The sequence below is a fragment of the Bradysia coprophila genome, unplaced genomic scaffold (assembly GCF_014529535.1).
Source record: "Bradysia coprophila strain Holo2 unplaced genomic scaffold, BU_Bcop_v1 contig_297, whole genome shotgun sequence".
Classification (NCBI taxonomy): domain Eukaryota; kingdom Metazoa; phylum Arthropoda; class Insecta; order Diptera; family Sciaridae; genus Bradysia; species Bradysia coprophila.
In genome coordinates, this window is record NW_023503555.1 from 46,681 (window position 1) to 67,174 (window position 20,494).

Consider the following 20,494-nt stretch of genomic DNA (forward strand, 5'->3'; position numbering starts at 1 on the left):
TGTGCATCAACTTAGAGGCATCTACAATTAGTCTAACTAATTGTGCATCAACTTAGAAGCACCTACAATTAGTCTAGCAAATTGTGCATCATCTTAAACGGATGCACATTTAGTCTAACTAATTGTGCATCAACTTAGAGGCATCTACAATTAGTCTAGCAAATTGTGCATCATCTTAAATGGACGCACATTTAGTCTAACTAATTGTGCATCAACTTAGAGGCATCTACAATTAGTCTGGCAAATTGTGCATCATCTTAAATGGACGCACATTTAGTCTAACTAATTGTGCATCAACTTAGAGGCATCTACAATTAGTCTAACTAATTGTGCATCAACTTAGAAGCACCTACAATTAGTCCAGCAAATTGTGCATCAACTTAAATGGATGCACATTTAGCATAACTAATTGTGCATCAACTTAGAGGCATCTACAATTAGTCCAGCAAATTGTGCATCATCTTAAATGGATGCACATTTAGTCTAACTAATTGTGCATCAACTTAGAGGCATCTACAATTAGTCTAGCAAATTGTGCATCATCTTAAATTGATGCACATTTAGTCTAACTAATTGTGCATCTACTTAGAGGCATCTACAATCAATCTTAGCAAATTGTGCATCATCTTAAACGGATGCACATTTAGTCTAACTAATTGTGCATCAACTTAGAGGCATCTACAAGCACTGCAGTTTACATATGTTAGGGAATTCATCCTTTTACGAAATGCAACGAAAAGGAGCGTAGTTCGTCCCTACAGAATTCATCTTTTTACGATACTTCTAAGTTGATGCACAATTAGTTAGACTAATTGTAGATGCCTCTAAGTTGATGCACAATTAATTAGACTAATTGTAGATGCCTCTAAGTTGATGCACAATTAGTTAGACTAATTGTAGATGCTTCTAAGTTGATGCACAATTAGTTAGACTAAATGTGCATCCGTTTAAGATGATGCACAATTTGCTGGACTAATTGTAGGTGCTTCTAAGTTGATGCACAATTAGTTAGACTAATTGTAGTTGCCTCTAAGTTGATGCACAATTTGCCAGACTAATTGTAGATGCCTCTAAGTTGATGCACAATTAGTTAGACTAATTGTGGATGCCTCTAAGTTGATGCACAATTAGTTAGACTAAATGTACATCCATTTAAGATGATGCACAATTTGCTGGACTAATTGCAGATGCCTCTAAGTTGATGCACAATTAGTTAGACTAATTGTAGATGCTTCTAAGTTGATGCACAATTAGTTAAACTAAATGTGCATCCATTTAAGATGATGAACAATTTGCTGGACTAATTGTAGGTGCTTCTAAGTTTATGCACAATTAGTTAAACTAAATGTGCATCCATTTAAGATGATGCACAATTTGCCAGACTAATTGTAGATGCCTCTAAGTTGATGCACAATTAGTTAGACTAATTGTAGATGCCTCTAAGTTGATGCACAATTAGTTAGACTAAATGTGCATCCATTTAAGATGATGCACAATTTGCCAGACTAAGTGTAGATGCCTCTAAGTTGATGCACAATTAGTTAGATTAAATGTGCATCCATTTAAGATGATGCACAATTTGCTAGACTAGGTGCTTCTAAGTTGATGCACAATTAGTTAGACTAAATGTGCATCCATTTAAGATGATGCATAATTTGCCAGACTAATTGTAGATGCCTCTAGGTTGATGCACAATTAGTTAGACTAAATGTGCATCCATTTAAGATGATGCACAATTTGCTAGACTAGGTGCTTCTAAGTTGATGCACAATTAGTTAGACTAAATGTGCATCCATTTAAGATGATGCACAATTTGCTAGACTAATTGTAGATGCCTCTAAGATGATGCACAATTTGCTAGACTAATTGTAGGTGCTTCTAAGTTGATGCACAATTAGTTAACCTAAATGTTTCATTCAATCGATTGTGCATCGTCTTAGGTGAATCGATTGAATCAAATGTGCATTCCCCTAAGACGATGCACAATCGATTAGGTCGAATGAGAATGAGAAGGTGCACAATTGATTAGATCAGACGTAAATTCGCATTAAAGTTTACACACTGAGGAAGTTATCTTTCTCTACTATAGATAATGTTTTACAAAATTAATAGGAGTAAAAGATGTGTATATCGAAAATGTGATAAATCTTTTAACATACTTGAAAAGTTACTGCTGACTCGGTAATACTTTGAACACAAATTTCTGGGCGATAATTCCTCAATCTCAGATAGCTGGGTGATAATTCCAAATTCACTGGGCAATAATTCCTCAATTTCAAATAGCTGGGTGATAATTCTAAATTTACTGGGCCGTAATTCCTCAGCTTTAACTAGCTGGGGAATAATTACCAGATAGCTGGGTGAAAATTCCTGGGCGATAATTCCCCGGGTGAAAGTTCCCAGTTAGTCTGGGTGATAATTCCTGGGTGATAGTTCCCTGGGTGATAATTCCTATCGAGCTGGGTGATAATTCCTGGGCGAAAATTCCCCGGGTGATAATTCCCATCGAGCTGGGTGATAGTTCCTGGGCGATAATTCCCCGGGTGATAATACCAATTAATTTTTGAAAAAATCTGTCTGGGCGATAATTCCCTGGGCGATAATACCCGTCACCTGAAAAAACATTTTCAAACCGAATATGCTTTCCAAAGGAAAGGGCACCTGATTCAACATATTCAGAGTCGTTGGATAAGATTCAGACAAAAGGTACAAACAAAAAACGTTCAGTTTAAACAAGTTGTGACTTTATTGCGACAAGCAATGACACGGTATGTTATTGTACAGGTTACGTTTTAGAGAGTGAATAAAGTAACGTAAGGTTCTACAAACGTTTATCACACCAAATTGCCGATTAATAACGTACATTCTGATAATCTTTCGTAAAAACAGGAGAGGAACGGCCATCATTTCCCTAACGTAATAAGGAATAAGGAATAAGTAATTTTCATATCAAACTTACAAAGATCTAAGGTATTCTAGAAATCAGAGCCATCACACTGTGAGGCTCACAGTCAAAAGAGTAATAGAGCTACTACGACAGTTGAAAAAAATGCAGCATAAATAGAGCAAAATTGTTCAATTTCTCCATGAGCTGCTGTAGATACTGATGCTATAACCGTTGCTTAGTGAAATAAATCATTAGAACCAATTAAGTTTATCCGGAATCAAATACAATTTTTTCCTTACTTATCTTTCATATCTTTTATGCTACGACGTCGTTTTTTCTTAGTTAACGTACACTAACATCATGAATGGGAAGCGAACCAAATTCATACAGACAATATGATTTCACTGAGAGGCTAAAGCATGATTTACTTTTTCCTTAAATAGGATAGGATTTCAACAGATTAAATGAAATTGCCATTTCGAACAATGACTACAGTTTCTTCAGTTTGCCTTCCAATATTTTTTTTTCTTCGTAATGTGATTCTTTAGTCTTCAATTATTTTTTTGTTATTATTAAAAAGCAGCAAATTTCATCCACTAGAAACTGTGTAAGCTGTAACACAAACTTTGAAAATAAAACATTTGCGAAGCTTTTGTGTGGGGATAAAGTGTGTGACATTCAAAGAGTCAGCAACATATCTCTCTGCCATACAGAATTATATCGAAAAGTTACGAAAACGAAAGGCAAAGTGGAGTGTTTGATTTAAGAAAATAACGAGGAAGGAAGAACAAGAACCATAGTTTCGCTTTAACGATTTTTCTTCACTGTCCACATTTAATCTGCGCTAAGCTTTTCTTTTCCCATTTATCAATGCAATGTGTAACAAAGAGGGCCCCCGACTGGATGGCAAAAAAAGACTCACTCATTAATAATTATCACCTGTCCCGGATAATGCTACATTATACCTTAACATTCGCTTTATGCTTATGGTATATTCATGCTGTGTGTCATTTTCGGTAGTAAGTTTTAAGCAGGGAAGGCTAAACTCCAATGAACATTAATTTTCTTTTGTTCGCTAAAGCCAAACCTTTATCCCCTTTTCGTAGAGGAATATTTACAAAAAAAAAGAGAGAGCGAAGATTGAAGCTCTCAAAGGAAAATAAACTTTCGCTTTTCGATTGTATATACAGTCGGATGGGGTGGGTGATCAGATCACACACAATGCTATTCGGTTTTAATTAAGGAAAATATTAAAGGAAATCAAAATTTTCAATTTATGCGCTGTCATAAAGGAAATCAAATCGTTTTCAAGATCAAAAGATAAATAATTTAGTGAGTATTCGATTTTAAACAAAAAGTTTGATTCAACCAGGTGATGTTTCCGAATACGTATGATCATTCGTCAGTCCAGTGAGGAACCGAGAACCTCGAGAATCTGAAACAAGAACATGAAATCCTAATTCAGGTTCGAGGCAAAATCAGTCTCGGGTTCCGGTCAGACGGAGCCCCACCCGTTCCGAACAGCACGTGTTTTTTCTAGATTTTTTGCAGATAAAATCTTTGGTGTAGAACTTTGACGAATCTTTGGCTTAAGGTTTACAAGCTGATAATTTTCAATTCAGTTGCTGATTAAAAAAAAATTAACTTAAGTTGGAGCCTTAAGACTTTTTGCTCAGACCATCAATTTAATTTTTGTTTAATTACCTCCAGCTAATACTGCCTTGACTTTAACTATGTAGTTGCCCTGTGACGCATTATACCTTCCATGTAATAAAATATAAACTTAATTGAAAGTAATGGAACCATGCGGAAGACACACCAGCACTGAAAACAATTTTGCATGCAAAAGCGAAGCCCTACACCCTCTAATTTCGTTCAGGTTTACATAACCAAATTATAATGTACGTTTACATCCTCTGCACTGGTTGTAGAACTAGGCTTTTATTTCTAATTAAATTTAGTCACCGACGAGAAGATGTTTTATTAGGAAAAAAATAAGTATTCCACCTCACAATGCCGTACACGCTATAAACTTTGCGAACTTACATGTAGAACTTATACGTCTGTGAAGTCTTATGCAACATGAACGGTATGAGTGCTTGTAGTGAAACCGATGCGAGAGTAAAACGTAAGCGAGCAGAATGATTTTGGTTTTCGCACCTGTTTTGATCGTCTATTTACATCATAGTTAAATCTCACAAAATATAACTGAAAAATTTGTATTTCCGAAAACCTATAGATTTTCATCAAAAATCATGCTGACTTAACGGAGCTTAAATTAACATTTTATTTATCTATTGATCATTCAATCAATCATTCCATTTTATACTAACGAAATTTTATTATTCAAAAATTCTTTCGGTTGCGCTCCATAAATTCAAATTCTTTTTCGTTATTCGTTTAAATTAACTTTTAATGTTACATAAAGTGGATTCAAAGACCGGTCAATATGGTCCGAAAAATAAAACAATTGACCACGAACCGAAACCCACTTCCACATTGTTCGCCGGTCTTACTTCCATAAGCAAATCCATTCTTTAAGTTTCCCATTTTATTATGCATTTTCGATATATTAAAACTAAAACACGACCACGAATATTACCTTTATAATCTATGGAGTTATGTGAAAAATTGTCGGTTTCTGGAGTGTTAATTCACCGGAATGGTTAATTCACTATCGGATTTTTTTTTCTTCTAATATTTAAATTAGTTGTTTACTTTGCGCGTACAACACAATGTTCGGTATGTGTGTACACAAAATGTGTGTTTAACCGTTTGTGAATATTTGAATGTTGTTAGACGAAAAGAAAATTACGCATACGGTATGACGAGAGAGAGATATAGTAGCGCGGCAGAACAATACGTATTCAGCGTAACGTACACAACACATAAAGTTCGTACAGTATTAGAGAGAGGAAAGACGGAATGAAAAAAATAATAATAATATGTGGGGATTATGTGCAGCCATTTAACAGGTGTTTAATGGTCTGTAAATATTTAGATTTAGGTATTTTGAATTTAGATTTTTGTTATACTATTTTTCTACGGGTGTTAATTGTATTGACATGGATATTTATCGGAAATTTAAAAGTGGATTTTTTCGGGTATGAATTTATGTAAAAATTAAAATTTTTGCCATGCAACAATATGCGTACCGTATGTAAATAGAATTGGCTAATGGCCGTTGAAGAATATGAGGTATTATGGTTGGAATTAAGCAATTAGATTTATTTCGTTTGGACATGCTACAGATATCGTTGCAGTTGGATTATAATGCGGAAGGAAATAGCTGTGAACTGAATTTTAAATATCACCTTCACACTTTAGTATTGTTGTATTTAAATTTTGGTCGATAAAATAGAATTAAAAATTATTTTTATACAATTCTGTGAAGGAATTGAATTGTTTCGTACCTACTTGTGGTATCGTAATGCAGGCTAATAGCGATTAAAAGCTTTTCATAACATGTGCCTAGAGCAAGGAAATAAACTCCATTCTTTACAATTTTTAAAACTTCAGAAAACTGTCTTCAGAAAATTTTCTTAAAATTGAAGGAATTTTCTTAAATTTACTGAAAATTTCAAAATATTATACTTGTTAGCCGAAATATCATGTAAAATTAATTGGCGGGCTTCCGAAAGATCAAAAACAGCCACTGGTACCCGTCAAATTAAAAAGTCAAAAAACTATATAAAATTCAAGGAATTTTAGCGAATTTCCTTAAAAAAACCCTTGGCCTAATGGAAGCGAAGTTAAGGTTGACAAGACATCGTATGCGCGAAATTCGAATTCTTGTCCTTAAATTTAAAAACAAGATTTCATATGCAGCGGGATTCCCATTCTACATAGACCACTATTCACACCCTGGGCACTGTTGCAATCTCGAGAGACTATTGTGCAATGCAAATGCTACCGACACCAAAAATCGTTGACATTTTCCACATCTCAAAATGCAGTGGCAAAAATATTCTCAATATAAGGATCCTAGTCTTAGCTTGAAGCATGTGCATGTTAAGCCAATCATAAAAAAAATGTAACACATTTTTACATTCAAGTATTTTTCTAAAGATTCGCTTAACATATCCATGCATGAAGCTAGGACTAAACAAATCATTCCTTAAAGAAGACTAAGACTAGGATCATTATATTGATAGTGTTTTTGCCACTGCTGTAGAGACGAGGCAAACATTTGCATTACACTACAGTCTCTCAGGACTCCAACAGTGGTCAAGTCATTATCGTTTCTGTCTTATAATATAAAGTTCCATGTTTTGGCATAGAAACAGCTCCTTTCGTTACAGAATTGCGTACAACGTTATATGTTGGTATATTATCGCACTAGATGTTGCGATTGTCAATCCGACCCAGAGCCGATTCTTGTTGCATAAATAACTTTTATGAAATAGTTCACCGGTTCGGAAATATTTTTTTTATATTGACTTCGATTTGCCAATACAACATTGGATTAAATAGGTATAATTTCACGCAGTAGGTGTTCTATCAACGTTTTTTGCTTCACTTAATCCATATAATCACTTTTCATCACGAGACAAAATTTGCATAAAATTAATTAAAACTCCAGTTCCCATGTTTTTCTAGTTGACTTTGCTCAATATTTTTACATTCTTTTTACATGATTTGCAACAATTATTGTCAAATAATTAACAATAAATTCTCACATTCTTCTTTTTGAATTTTGTTTTTTATTTTTTAAATATCTATCACATCATCACACTTAATTTCATTGCATAATATTCAAGCTAAAGCCCGAACCGCTCACGTACAATTACAATATACCACTTTTCAACTGTTACGAAATAGCGAAACATTCATTTTTCTCATAAAAAGAAGAAGAAGAAAACAAACAAACCAACAAAACACAAACAATTGTGTGTGCAACGAAAAATTGCACACTATTTTTCAATGCTACCGATCCGTTCGGTGTGGATTTTGTCGTTTTACTTTTGTTACCCATAGAAACATGTACAAGCATCGCATTACAAATACTTTGAGAATTTCTCCGTATATATTTAAGGTTCTTCGAAAATTTCGTGCTAAAAGTGTCTACGTTAGACCGAGATCCTGTGAGCATATCAGTCCCCATCACAATTTGAAACTCTTATGTATATAAATATTGTACTGGTATGACTTGCATATGAATAGTTATATGCAAAAACGGGACATGCCACATTATAGCGAATTATAAGATAAATGAAATTTCATTCATTTAATTAAACTTAGAAAAGAAAAACAAATGCGATTGAGTAAATCTTGAACGAACTGGACTCGACTTTTCTACAATGCGTTATGTCTACTCTCCCTCGTTAGGATCTAGCAAAATGTCGTAGAACAAATGTTTTTCTTATACAGATAGTGACTACATGGACGTACTGATAAGTACACAAGCTCTTGGTCTATTTGTATCAGAATAACATTTCTTATTGCTGTTAACTTGTGTATGGTATTTTTTCCTCCGCACAAATAACTGTTCGTACATACGTATTCGCATCTTTCCTAGAGAATTTTCCACTAATAGGGCAAATTTGTATAATTAAAGTGTTGAATAAATTATCGAAAAGTTTCATTTCGTTAAAAGTTAGACTTTGCCAAGATGTGAACGCAAGTTTAAATTTAATTTACCGAAAAGCATAGAAGTGATTTCCGGAACCTCAACATTTGCTAAAGTGTGAAAAACAAAATTTTAATTTGTTTTCGTGGATATAGACTCTGTTCTGTGTCGTGTCGGTGTCTTATTTTTCGTAAATAGAGCAATTACATTTTGTGGAATTGCTTTGCTCTACCAAAACCGTATGCAGAGAGATTTGAATTATTTAACGTTACATCCATGGTGTGGTATCAAAGGCCAGGTGTAACCTTTGCAAGAAATGTTTATTGGGCAAATATGAGAGCTGGTCTGCTGGCAAAGTTCATTTACAATCTCTAAAACAAATTGGTTTGTTCGGTTTCCTTCAGAGTTACGTATGTTTGCTAATGTTATTACGGGGTCAAAACTGCTTCACTTTGTACCTTAATATCAGGGAATATTTTTGAGAAAACATTTTCCTAAATTTTCCAAATTTTCCTAAAAGTACAGCAAAATGTGAGAGAATTTAGGAAAATATGTGTAAATCGATGAAAACGCGGAAATGTTGGAAAATATAGGAAAATGTGGAAAAAATCTACAAAATGTGGTAAACGTCTAGATAAATTGTATGAAAATCTAGGAAAATGTTGAAAAATCTTGGAAAATGTGGGAAATTTTATGAATATGTATGAGCATGGTTTCACAAGAATAGTCCCTGCCTATATATTTGTAACATCCTCTCGCATTTGAACAAAATTACGAAAACAAATTCTTGTATACGGTCAGCAAACTGTAGTTCAAATTGATTACAACGTAACTGAAGTCGGACATTCTTTCTACACACTCCTTTGGTGTACAAAAATACAGTCACAAAATCCATAAAAATTCGAAAAGTCTGATCTACAAAGCTACTACATTCGTTCAAACATCTGAGAAATAAATTCTTTTGTGATTGTTGAGAGAAAGACGGAAATTCATTTTAACCCATCGACCGATCCGAAACTCTATCTTTCCATACATATAAATCCAATCAATAATACGAAGTCAAAATAAATAAAATTGAAACATTTTTACAGCCATAGCAGTAAGTACAGTGAAAACCCCTTTTTCAGTTTCAATAAAACATAAACGAATATTGTCCATTTATCGCTGGCGTTATCAAATTGTATTGCCACTCTTTGTTTTCTCTCGTATGTTGTCTCTAAAACACTTCACTAACTGTGTACGTATCACCATACAGTATACAGGTTTATATCCCGAGAAAAATAACAACAACAACAATAACGGTATACGAACCGATTTCACCGTTCATCTTCCTTTATTTATAATAATGTTATAGAGCTACAAAATCGGAAGTTATACGAAATCGTATTACTGGAGTTTCCTGATTGATAAAGTTTTGGAAGGAAAATTTGTCGGATGAGGATGAAAAAAAAAAGTTTTATTTAGTCAAACGAAAACTTTTCCATATTACCTCGATTTTCTTTTGCCGTATCCCCATTTTCGGAAGGCTACATGTCAAAGTGTAGACTTTTCCCGTTAATGTTTATTTTTTCTGTGTACTTTTTATATTTTTCAAGTGTAATGTGTAGACGGGAAAAGTACAATATTGATACAGGTAGGTGCTAAAGTAAATTTGAACATTAGGTTTAATGTATGTAATCAAATTTAAATTTAGAAAATTGTTTTCTAACACCTCCATATTCTCTCATGCATTTTGTGTGTATATATAATGTGTGTTACCCGATGGGTATATGACGACCATGTGAAGAATTATTACGCTGTTGGATGGTTGGAAAATATTGACATGGAAGTTTTATTCACTGAACGATGATGGGAAGTGTTGTGCGAAAAAGATTAACAATATTCTCTGATACAGAAAATAAATGTGCTGAATGAAATCGAGACGGAGAATTCCTGCAGCGAGAAAAGTAATTTCCTTCAAGCATGTAAATTCGATTTATAGCGGTGCGATACTGCAGAAAGTATTTGAGGAAGGACAAGTAGAGTAATAGTATTGGGCGAATGGTTGTGATTGGACCACAAAAGATGGGTAACTGAGGATTATGAGTCGAATTTAGCTTTTTACAAAAAATTATTGCAACAAAAAGAGAGTATTTTCCTTGATCAGTCTGTGATGAAAATCGTAGGTGCGATAACAGGTGAGGGTTGTGAGTTCGGGTCCCACCTGTGAAGCAATTTTTTATTTCAGGTCCACAAGCACCCCAAAAACCATTTACATTTTCTCTTATGTGTTCTTATTGTCTGTTGCCCAAGCGTAACGGTAATAAGATCAAATGCGTAAGGCACGGAATCAGATCAGGTTGACTTTAACCGGATACATCGGGCTGAAGTTAACCCAACGCCAAAATTATGACTAGTAACAAATATGCTTATAGGTACATAAGATGGATGTGTATGTGTGTACACTGTACATAACAAATCATATTACATAAAGAGTTATGCTATCGCTATTACGTACTTATGCCGGCCTCGAATTTGGGTCGGACCCAAATTTTCCTTAAATTTAAATTGTATACATTTGCGTCGGCCCAATATGTTCAGCTCTTATGACTGCCTCGAATATTGGTCGGACCCAAATGTTCTTCAGTTTTGAGTTTTATACATTTGGGTCGGACCAATATGTTCGGTAATTATGACTGCCTTTAATTTGGGTCGGACCCAAATGTTCTTCAGTTTTGAGTTTTATACATTTGGGTCGGACCAATATGTTCGGTAATTATGACTGCCTCGAATATTGGTCGGACCCAAATGTTCTTCAGTTTTGAGTTTTATACATTTGGGTCGGACCAATATGTTCAGCTCTTAATTACCGAACATATTGGTCCGACCCAAATGTATAAAACTCAAAACTGAAGAACATTTGGATCCGACCAATATTCGAGGCAGTCATAATTACCGAATATATTGGTCCGACCCAAATGTATAAAACTCAAAACTGAAGAACATTTGGGTCCGACCAATATTCGAGGCAGTCATAAGAGCTGAACATATTGGTCCGACCCAAAGGGGCCATTCACAAAGTGCGCACGCCGGAAAAGGCTGTTTTTTGACCCCCCCCTCCCCCCTTGCACGCTTCTGCACGCTTTCGAGAAACCCCCCCTCCCCCTACCAAAAGTGCGCACAAAATTTTCAATAATAAAAAAATGAAAAAAAAAATCTACAAAATGCTGCAAAGAAAAGCGAGGTTCATTGTCGAAGTTTCTGCCACCAAACGGTTTGCCAGCTCCGATTTCATTGAGACAAACTAGAGATGGATTGAAGTTAGCAGACATCAACGAAATCGAATTTTACACTTCACTGTTCATTACGTTGGCGTACAATAAGCTCGAGTTGCTGGTCAACAACTCAAATAACAAAGTCTACGATTTCTATTGTCCGTCAGTGCAAAGCAAATTAGTAGGACGAACCTGCTCGTGCGGTCGTTATTTTTGTTCAGTCTCGTCGATGAGAAGCCATTTGAAAGGAAATATTCAATGTAAAAAAGTAGTAAAAAAATGAAGCCAGTGAAAATACTCGGTCAACGGAACGACGAAAAGTTGGCACTGATAAGCTACGATGTTGAGGAGGACGTGGAATGGGTCTACGACATAGATGTTGAAGATGTTGAAGAGACATTTTTCGAAGAGCCTGAGGCAGCTTCAAACAAAATATACGACGTACCAACGGTTTTGAATCCTATATGGGAGGATGCTTAAACTGTTTTTTCTTTATAATAAATCACCTTTATTAAAAATTTCAAAAGAGTGCGCACGCTTTTGGTCTACCCCCCTATCCCCCTTCGCACTATTTCACACGCTTTTGGTCTACCCCCCCTCCCCCCCTAGTGCGTGCGCACTTTGTGAATGGCCCCAAATGTATAAAACTCAAAACTGAAGAACATTTGGGTCCGACCAATATTCGAGGCAGTCATAATTACCGAACATATTGGTCCGACCCAAATGTATAAAACTCAAAACTGAAGAACATTTGGGTCCGACCCAAATTCAAGGCAGTCATAAGTACTGACATATTGGTCCGACCCAAATGTATAAAACTCAAAACTGAAGAACATTTGGGTCCGACCAATATTCGAGGCAGTCATAAGAGCTGAACATATTGGTTCGACCCAAATGTATAAAACTCAAAACTGAAGAACATTTGGGCCCGACCAATATTCGAGGCAGTCATAATTACCGAACATATTGGTCCGACCCAAATGTATAAAACTCAAAACTGAAGAACATTTGGGTCCGACCCAAATTCGAGGCAGTCATAAGAGCTGAACATATTGGGCCGACCCAAATGTATACAATTTAAAGTTAAGGAACATTTGGGTCCGACCCAAATTCGAGGCCGGCATAAGTACATAATAGCGATAGCATAACTCTTTATGTAATATGATTTGTTATGTACAGTGTACACACATACACATGCATCTTATGTACTTATAAGCATATTTGTTACTAGTCATAATTTTGGCGTTGGGCTAACTTCAGCCCGATCCGGAGACCAGGTTACTCATCGTTCATTTATATTCTTGTAAATGTATTTCAGAACAAATGAAATTAAAGGTTTTGCATCAGGAAACATTTGAGACAATTGAAGTAACAGATTCATTAGTGTCACGCTTGCCATCACTTTTAGGAAAATGCTGTTCGCTTTACATCATTTATGCAAACGTTAGTTAGTTTCTGATAGCTACCACCACTCATTGTGAACGCAAAAATATTGACGATAAAGTTTCTCTACAAATGGATTCATTCAACTTTACATGACGGTATCAACGAACCACACTCATTCATTGCAACCATTTCGAACGGATACGTTCAAAACTTAAAAATAAAGTTCAGTAGCATTAAAGGAACGTGCTACTTACTATTACTCATCACATAATGGGAAAAACATTTTGCTGCTGAGCTCAATTGTAACGATACGATGCACAGCAATGAATTTTCAACCACTTTTATTATGCGAAGATCAACAACAGCGCACAGGTAAAGGGTCCTCAGTGGCTCGTAATTGGATAATGTACTCAGAAACACAATTCCATTTGGTAATTTTGCAAATGGCTAGCTTCAACACATGACTTGAATACGTACTATAAAAGTGGCGCATTGTTATGGATGGAGTACGGTAGAATAGTTAGCCGCACTTTCTCTTTCATTGAAAAACGGCAAGCGTGTCGCCGCATTACGATTTTTCTTCTTAAAATGTTGTCTGCCATTAGTGGAAAATCTTTTACTTCTTTATCAGTGGTAGACACTTGCTCCATGAGAATATTCGTAGTCAATCACCATTTAGGATTTTAATCTAAGAGAATTCAAAGAATTTTTGGGAACTTTAGTAATAATGGAATAAAATCGTATTACATTCGTCTGGTCACCTGTTATCGACAGCCACCATACAAAAAGGCGATTAGCCTTAGATGGTCATGTCTTCTTATATTGCAAACAGTGTATTAAGGCCAGTTCATACTCGCATAGATTTTTGCGATATATGCGACCATGAACTGGCCTTAAGGCAAATGAAGTAAAAGATTTTGCATCAAACTTTGTAAACACGAAACTTAATAGATTTGTGATATGTTTTCCATTTGTAGACGCTAACGGGCAAATTATTTTTAACTTTTTTTATTTTATATAAGAGGGATAAGTCATACGGAGTGTGGACATTGGCACTAATCACGACAAAATAAAAAGAACGAAAACCACAATTTATGGTCTGTCATTTTAGAGCTCCAAAACAATAGTCAATAGGTCTTTTTAAGAGCATAAATCCGAAGACACACGAACAATTTTACGTTGTTGACATCGACAACGTTCAGTGATAGTTCACCCATTTTTAAACGAACTCAAATGGAAACGTTGAAGGGATCATTCATAAATTACGTAACGTTTTTTCAGTGCTGTCATCACAATCAAATCTTAAATAACTTGAGAAATACACGCTCCTCGAAGTTAGAACTATATTATGCCACCCAACATATCCTTACAAGGGGGATAGACCAAAGTTTTTACTTTGCTGAGTGCGCATTTCTCGGGTTATTTAACATTTAATTTTGACGACAGTGCTGAAAAAACGTTACGTAATTTATGAATGATCCCTACTGTAAAGTACAATATAAACTTCAGTACCCTCCAAGAAAAAAGCTCTTAGAAGGGCTTATAATTCAATTGATAAAATACCTAGTATCATCTTTCAAGAAAAGAAAATGTGCGAAAAATATCTATTTACGAGAGCAAATTGAATGGAGAGGCTTATAAGCGACTGCCGACAAAATAATATTTTTTAAATTGACATCAATTTCGGGCCAATATTTCTTTTCTTCTTTTCCCTTCCCCCCATTATATACGTTTACCTTCCTTCCACATTTATTTTTGCATTCAAACGGTCTAGACATCCCACACACATCCGAAAAACATAATGAAAGTATTAAATTCTTATTAGCAATCCCATTCATGTTTCTGCTGGTCATGGATTCAAGGATGTCATACCAACGATTGTGAATAAATATAGGAGAGAAAAAAAAAACAGTAATTCCGTTCCGTGTTGCTTCCAACACAATGGATTTATTTGAAATTCATATTTAATTAATTTTTGCCAACACACACACTGAACGAGAACAAAAAAGCCATACTTAAATTACCATCAATTACGTTCCGAAAAAGTATTAAAGGAGAAAAAAATAAGAATAATAATCGAATAACCAGTTAATAATTAATTACAACTGGACTTCCGACATGTCATCTAATTCGTTACGAAATTCGAAAATATTTCTTCAAATTGAAAATAAACATAGAAGAAAATTGTGTTTATCGAAAGATATGTGTAATGGGTAACGAAGTAGAGGAGAGAATCAAGAAATAAAAAAAAAAAACTACGACTCACCTTCGAATGCCCATAATTTTACAAAAACAGCAAGCAAGAAAAGCCGCACATCCGAATAACCAGCCAAGTCAATTTCCTGCAACAAAAAACATTTTTTTCTCTATATTTTTCGTAATAAATGATCGATCGATATTAACTCAATTTTCGTTTAGATTACAAAATTTGAATTTTCGCGTACACTATACACTATACATATACTATAACCATATTTTCGGTTGTGCACATCGTGTATCAGGAAATTTTGTATTTCATAGATATAAATTGTATGCTTCGACCATTTCGACTATATCTCTATAAATAACGAAAGGCAATTTATCATAAGTTAATTGAGAATAATTAAAGGAAAATTACATAGAAATTAGTTGGATATATATGGAGGATAGGTTGACGCTGACTGCACAAACGTTATAGTGATATGTGTATTTTCGTCTCTACATTATAATATTTCGCTATGAATGTACATATGGCAGTGAAATGTGGTGGTACATTATGGGACAAGTTGTGGCTACGTTTTATCTATAAGTTAAACCGTAAACATACCATGTACCAAATACACCTTTGAGATTACAAAGTAAAATCAATGTGACGTGTGTATGGTAACACATAGATCATATTTTAAGAGCATGCATGCATATGGATTATTAGATACGTACGTACTCTCTATAATATTATGCAGTGTGTACTTTATAACTTTACTCGGTTATGTAAAATTGATTATTTATTTATGGTCTGGTGCTGTTTCATATAATACACAACAACACCACCACCACACGCTTTTGAAGATAGAGAAGTTTCGGAACGAATTTCTAAATATGGGTACGAGATTTACGCAGCGATAAATAATTTTCAGATTATTTCATGAAAGTAAATTTTTAATCGAAAAAGAAATAACTCATTTTTCGGACACATTCACATCACTCTCTTCGCTTTGATGTTTACAAAACGAATCTGACGGCTTTGATTATTACATTTTGTGAATTCAGTATTATCGGAGGGGGCTTCCAGCGCTTTTTTAATCAATGGGAATTGGAATTGTAAAACGCGTATTTACCACGTCTGTGAATCGTTATTTGACAGGTTCCGAAGCTTACTGGATAGGTGACGCTATTTTATTGAGTTCTTGACCCATCCACTTTCGTCACGCAAAAAGGGTCAAAAACGACCCTAATTTGTTACGACTGTTACGTTTTCTTAAACGAGCACTCCTCCGCAAAAGTGACGTTATTTGGGTATTGTCCGTTTAATAGGTTGTGCTAATATTTGCAGTGGTCTCACATGTTGAAATATCCGAAATTTTGAGAAATTGCCAGAACTTTGTATTGGAGAAATGCCCGAAATACTTATCGAAATCTAAGACGAATATAATAATTCGTCTAAGGTCGACATAGTAACAAATTTGCTTGATATTGTAGCAAAGGTTGTCCGAAATTTGAACATGCAAAAAATGTGTGCGGTAACTGTATTTGTCTTCCTTATCCTTTCGTTCAACATGTCACGTGGTAAAAAGTACAATTATACACCTTTCTACCTATTATGTGAGTGACTAACGACGAGCGTGTTGCTAGAACTTGGTAAAAAAAAACCCGGCCCGGCCTTAACCCGATTCGATTTAATTGTACCGGGTTGTAGGGTTCTCGGAAATCGAAAATTTAATTCTCGTTGGGTTCGGGCCGAATCGGGTTTCAATAATCCTAGACCCGTTCATCTCTAGTGAGTGACGTCACAGATATTTCGTATTCTCGGTTTTGCCGAATTAACGTTACGAACACAACGTTATAGGATCAAAGGGTGAATGGTAGCATAATTTAATCACAATTGTTCGAATGTTTTAAATTGAATTTCATTCACATGTCGGAATGTTTCTATGTTTGTCTGAATGAATCTTTGCTTGAGGTCAATTTCGTATCAAAAGGGATAAACTTCTTACATGCTTTTCGGAGTAACGTAACCAGGAAATAACAATTTTGTCAAATCATCTTTAATTCAAAATTCACAAAAGAAAGGAACGTCCTCCCCATGACGACCATGTATATACATTCGTAGCTTTACGTAATAACGTAAAAAGAAGAAAATACTGTCCTAAGAGATGTTCCTACCGTCCTACCTTTTATTTTTATTGTCTGGAAAATGCTTACTTTCCATTACAAAGGAAATCAGAAAGAGTAGCAAAGGCTAATATGACAGAAAACTCATATCAATATCAGTAAATGTGTCTGACGGGAAAAAAATATACAAAAAAGAGTATTCCATTTGCATTTCCGTACATTATATATGTTAAGAGCTTAGCAAAAGAAGCTTTAGGTAAGCTCATTGTACGATACATTAAAAAAAAATTATTGAAACAAATTATTCTCAGATTTACTGAACTTCTGATTAACTTCAGAGTTTGAGAAGTGCTTTCGTATTCGTTGAAAGCTGTTCAAGCGTTACATACACATCGCTCTCTAATTGACTTTCGCTATTTGTGGGAGTTTCTTCTTCTTCTTCTTCTTCTTCGTCTCTGTCTCAACGGGGAGTTTTGTTGTGTAATTGAAAACAAAAACAATTGGTAGGTAGAGGCTATGCAAATTACGAACCTATTTTCCGTTCTCATAATCATTCGAAACTTTCTATCATTCCTTATGAATAGAGTCTCATTACAGTTAGATATGTGTATGAAAGTTCTTGAATGAGTAACTTGAGTGCCGCTTATTTTATTGTTCGATGCGTATATGCAATCAACGTCATTCAGTGTGCACGCGAAATGAAATATTCAATGGGAAAATAGAACTTAAAATTTTGTGTCGAAACAAGTTTCCGCTTTCTGTATCATTAACAAAATATTTTTTTGGTCCCGTAAGAAGAACGGTGGGATATTATTAGGATTAAGATGCCGTTTTTTCATGGTTTACCCACGGCTCGAAGAATGCAAATACTATCTGAGGAATTTTAGCCGCTTATTAATTGATAACTCGCCTAAATGTAGGCTTTCGTATTCGAGTTACGTCGTTTGAGTCATTCAGTGTGTACTTCGTTGCTACTTAAGAAGCTATAAACTGTAGGATGTTAGGACGAATCTAGATCATTGTGGTGGAAGGCTTGTACGAAACAACGGAGCCATCCCGCCAGTCAACTCAATTGAAAGGCTTATTTGAGAAAAGTTTTCGCGATTTTCCGGAAGTTTTCTCGATTTTTTCGAAAAATTTATCAAAGGTAGGCAGCGAGGTTGGCCTTAGTGATTTTCTTTAACTTTCGTTTTATTGGAAAGATTTTCGTACGGGCTTTAGTGCTTGCGTTTTCTTCATTTCTTAGTTGCATACTCTTTACGGTTTCGTACGGGACTAACTATCAAAATGTCTGCTACATTTTCCTCTTCGTTTTTTATAAATTGGATGAAAGATTGCAATTTGGTAGATTTTTTTACACACAACCAAACCCTATTTTGCTAAAACATTTTCTTCAACTTTTAAATTTCCGGAATTTGTTTGATTTTATTTTGCCGGTGGCAACACACAACACAGAAAGTTTCCACGACGAGAAGATTTCACCTAGATAGAAAGAGACAATTCCGCATCGCAGTGCTTTATGTTTGTAGTTTTTGCCTCTGCAATACAAATATGTGCACAAAATGTAAAGAAATGACCGTTCTCGTTGTTATGAAGACAAATTTAAACAAGCCAAAGTTGTCTTATACTTAAACCATTTAACCTTTTCCCTTGATATTAATACCAAGATCCGAAAAAAGAACTGAAGAAACACGAAAATATATTCTGTTCATAGTTTACGTTTTCGTTCTGCAATTGTCTACACACGAAGGTTACAATACCGAAAGAAACATAGGATAAATGTTAATTAACAAGCAAATACTTACGACAAGTAAATGTAAACAAGGGAACGGAAAACTTTTATAGAGAAACATAATTTCATCCTTGCAACGACCCCCCCAACAACAACCGAAGGGAAACCAGCAGCAAAAAACGACATTACATTTCAATGTAAATGCGAACTATTTCGAGAGAAAAAAAATTTAGCAAATAGCATTGGAAGCGCCATGGCGCGCCATTCAGGTATTTCGGTTTGAATGGATTTTTATATGGACGCGTTAGTAACATTATGGGGCGTTGATAACAATAACAATGCTCTTCCATTTTTATCCGAAATGTTTATGGGGAAATTTCGCTAAATATCAAACAAAACAAACAAAAAAATTATGCAAAAACAAGAAGTACGTGCAAACAGCATTGAACAATGCTCCGGATCGCTTATTTGCATACATTAATTTTGGCATTGTGCAAGCATAAATCGACTAATCTGCAATGGGTGAAAAATCGTTTAATCCTTTCGCTTTCAATATACACGCGTGCATTCATGCTTTCCATGCTATGCTAATGTCTGCTGCGATTATTTTTTGCAGATGAATAAGAATATTTTGTATAGCAGAAGCCTTCACGAGAATGAGTGTAAAATCGAAAATCTGATGATGAGTCAGAATCTTCTGTGAATGATTTTTCATATGTTCTGATTAACCTTATTGTCTCTATTCAAAAGGCCATGAGAAAGTGACGTTTTGTTGACGCTTTGTCTGTTGACAGTTCTGGTGAGAAATAGTCTAACTAGTGTAGAAATATCGCATCTTCGGATAGAAAAAATGTTGTTCCTAACTTATGTCAAGAGCCTTTTTTTAGCAAATTCAACTTCTGCTGGAAACCTCTAATTTGATAAATAAAAAACTTTTTAGTGTTCGTTACGAAAATAACTATTACATAACAAGGGATGAAAAGTAGAGTTTTCGTATGTATTTTGTCCGTCCGAGGCGTAGCCGAGTTATGTAATGGGTTTTACATGCTTTTCAACTTAAAGTCAATTTACTATTCATCCTTTTAAGCCACTTTCGACTCTAGAAAACAAAGGTAGATGTCTATTTCACAGAGCGGGCGAGTCATTTTCTCACCTCAGCTGAGACCTCGGTACACTCTCGCTACAAACAACACCGTTCAAATGAAATTTCCAACTTTTTTTTCCTAATTTAACAAAAAAACTTTTTTCGACTGTTTTTCCAGGGAAACCCCAAACTGTGACCTTGGTTTTTGTTTCGAAAAGTGGAGAAAAACAGTTACTCACTCCTCGCAAGTATGAAAAGCTTTATGTTCACC

At 35.0% G+C, this 20,494-nt stretch overlaps 1 long non-coding RNA gene across 1 annotated transcript in view; it reads right to left on the reverse strand.

Moving 5' to 3' along the window:
• Nucleotides 1–20,494, reverse strand: part of LOC119078600 — a 74,981-nt gene that overhangs the window by 23,476 nt on the left and 31,011 nt on the right. The window contains exon 2 of the long non-coding RNA XR_005088035.1: nt 15,363–15,438. This is a non-coding gene — a long non-coding RNA (uncharacterized LOC119078600). The remainder of the gene's footprint in view (nt 1–15,362; nt 15,439–20,494) is intronic.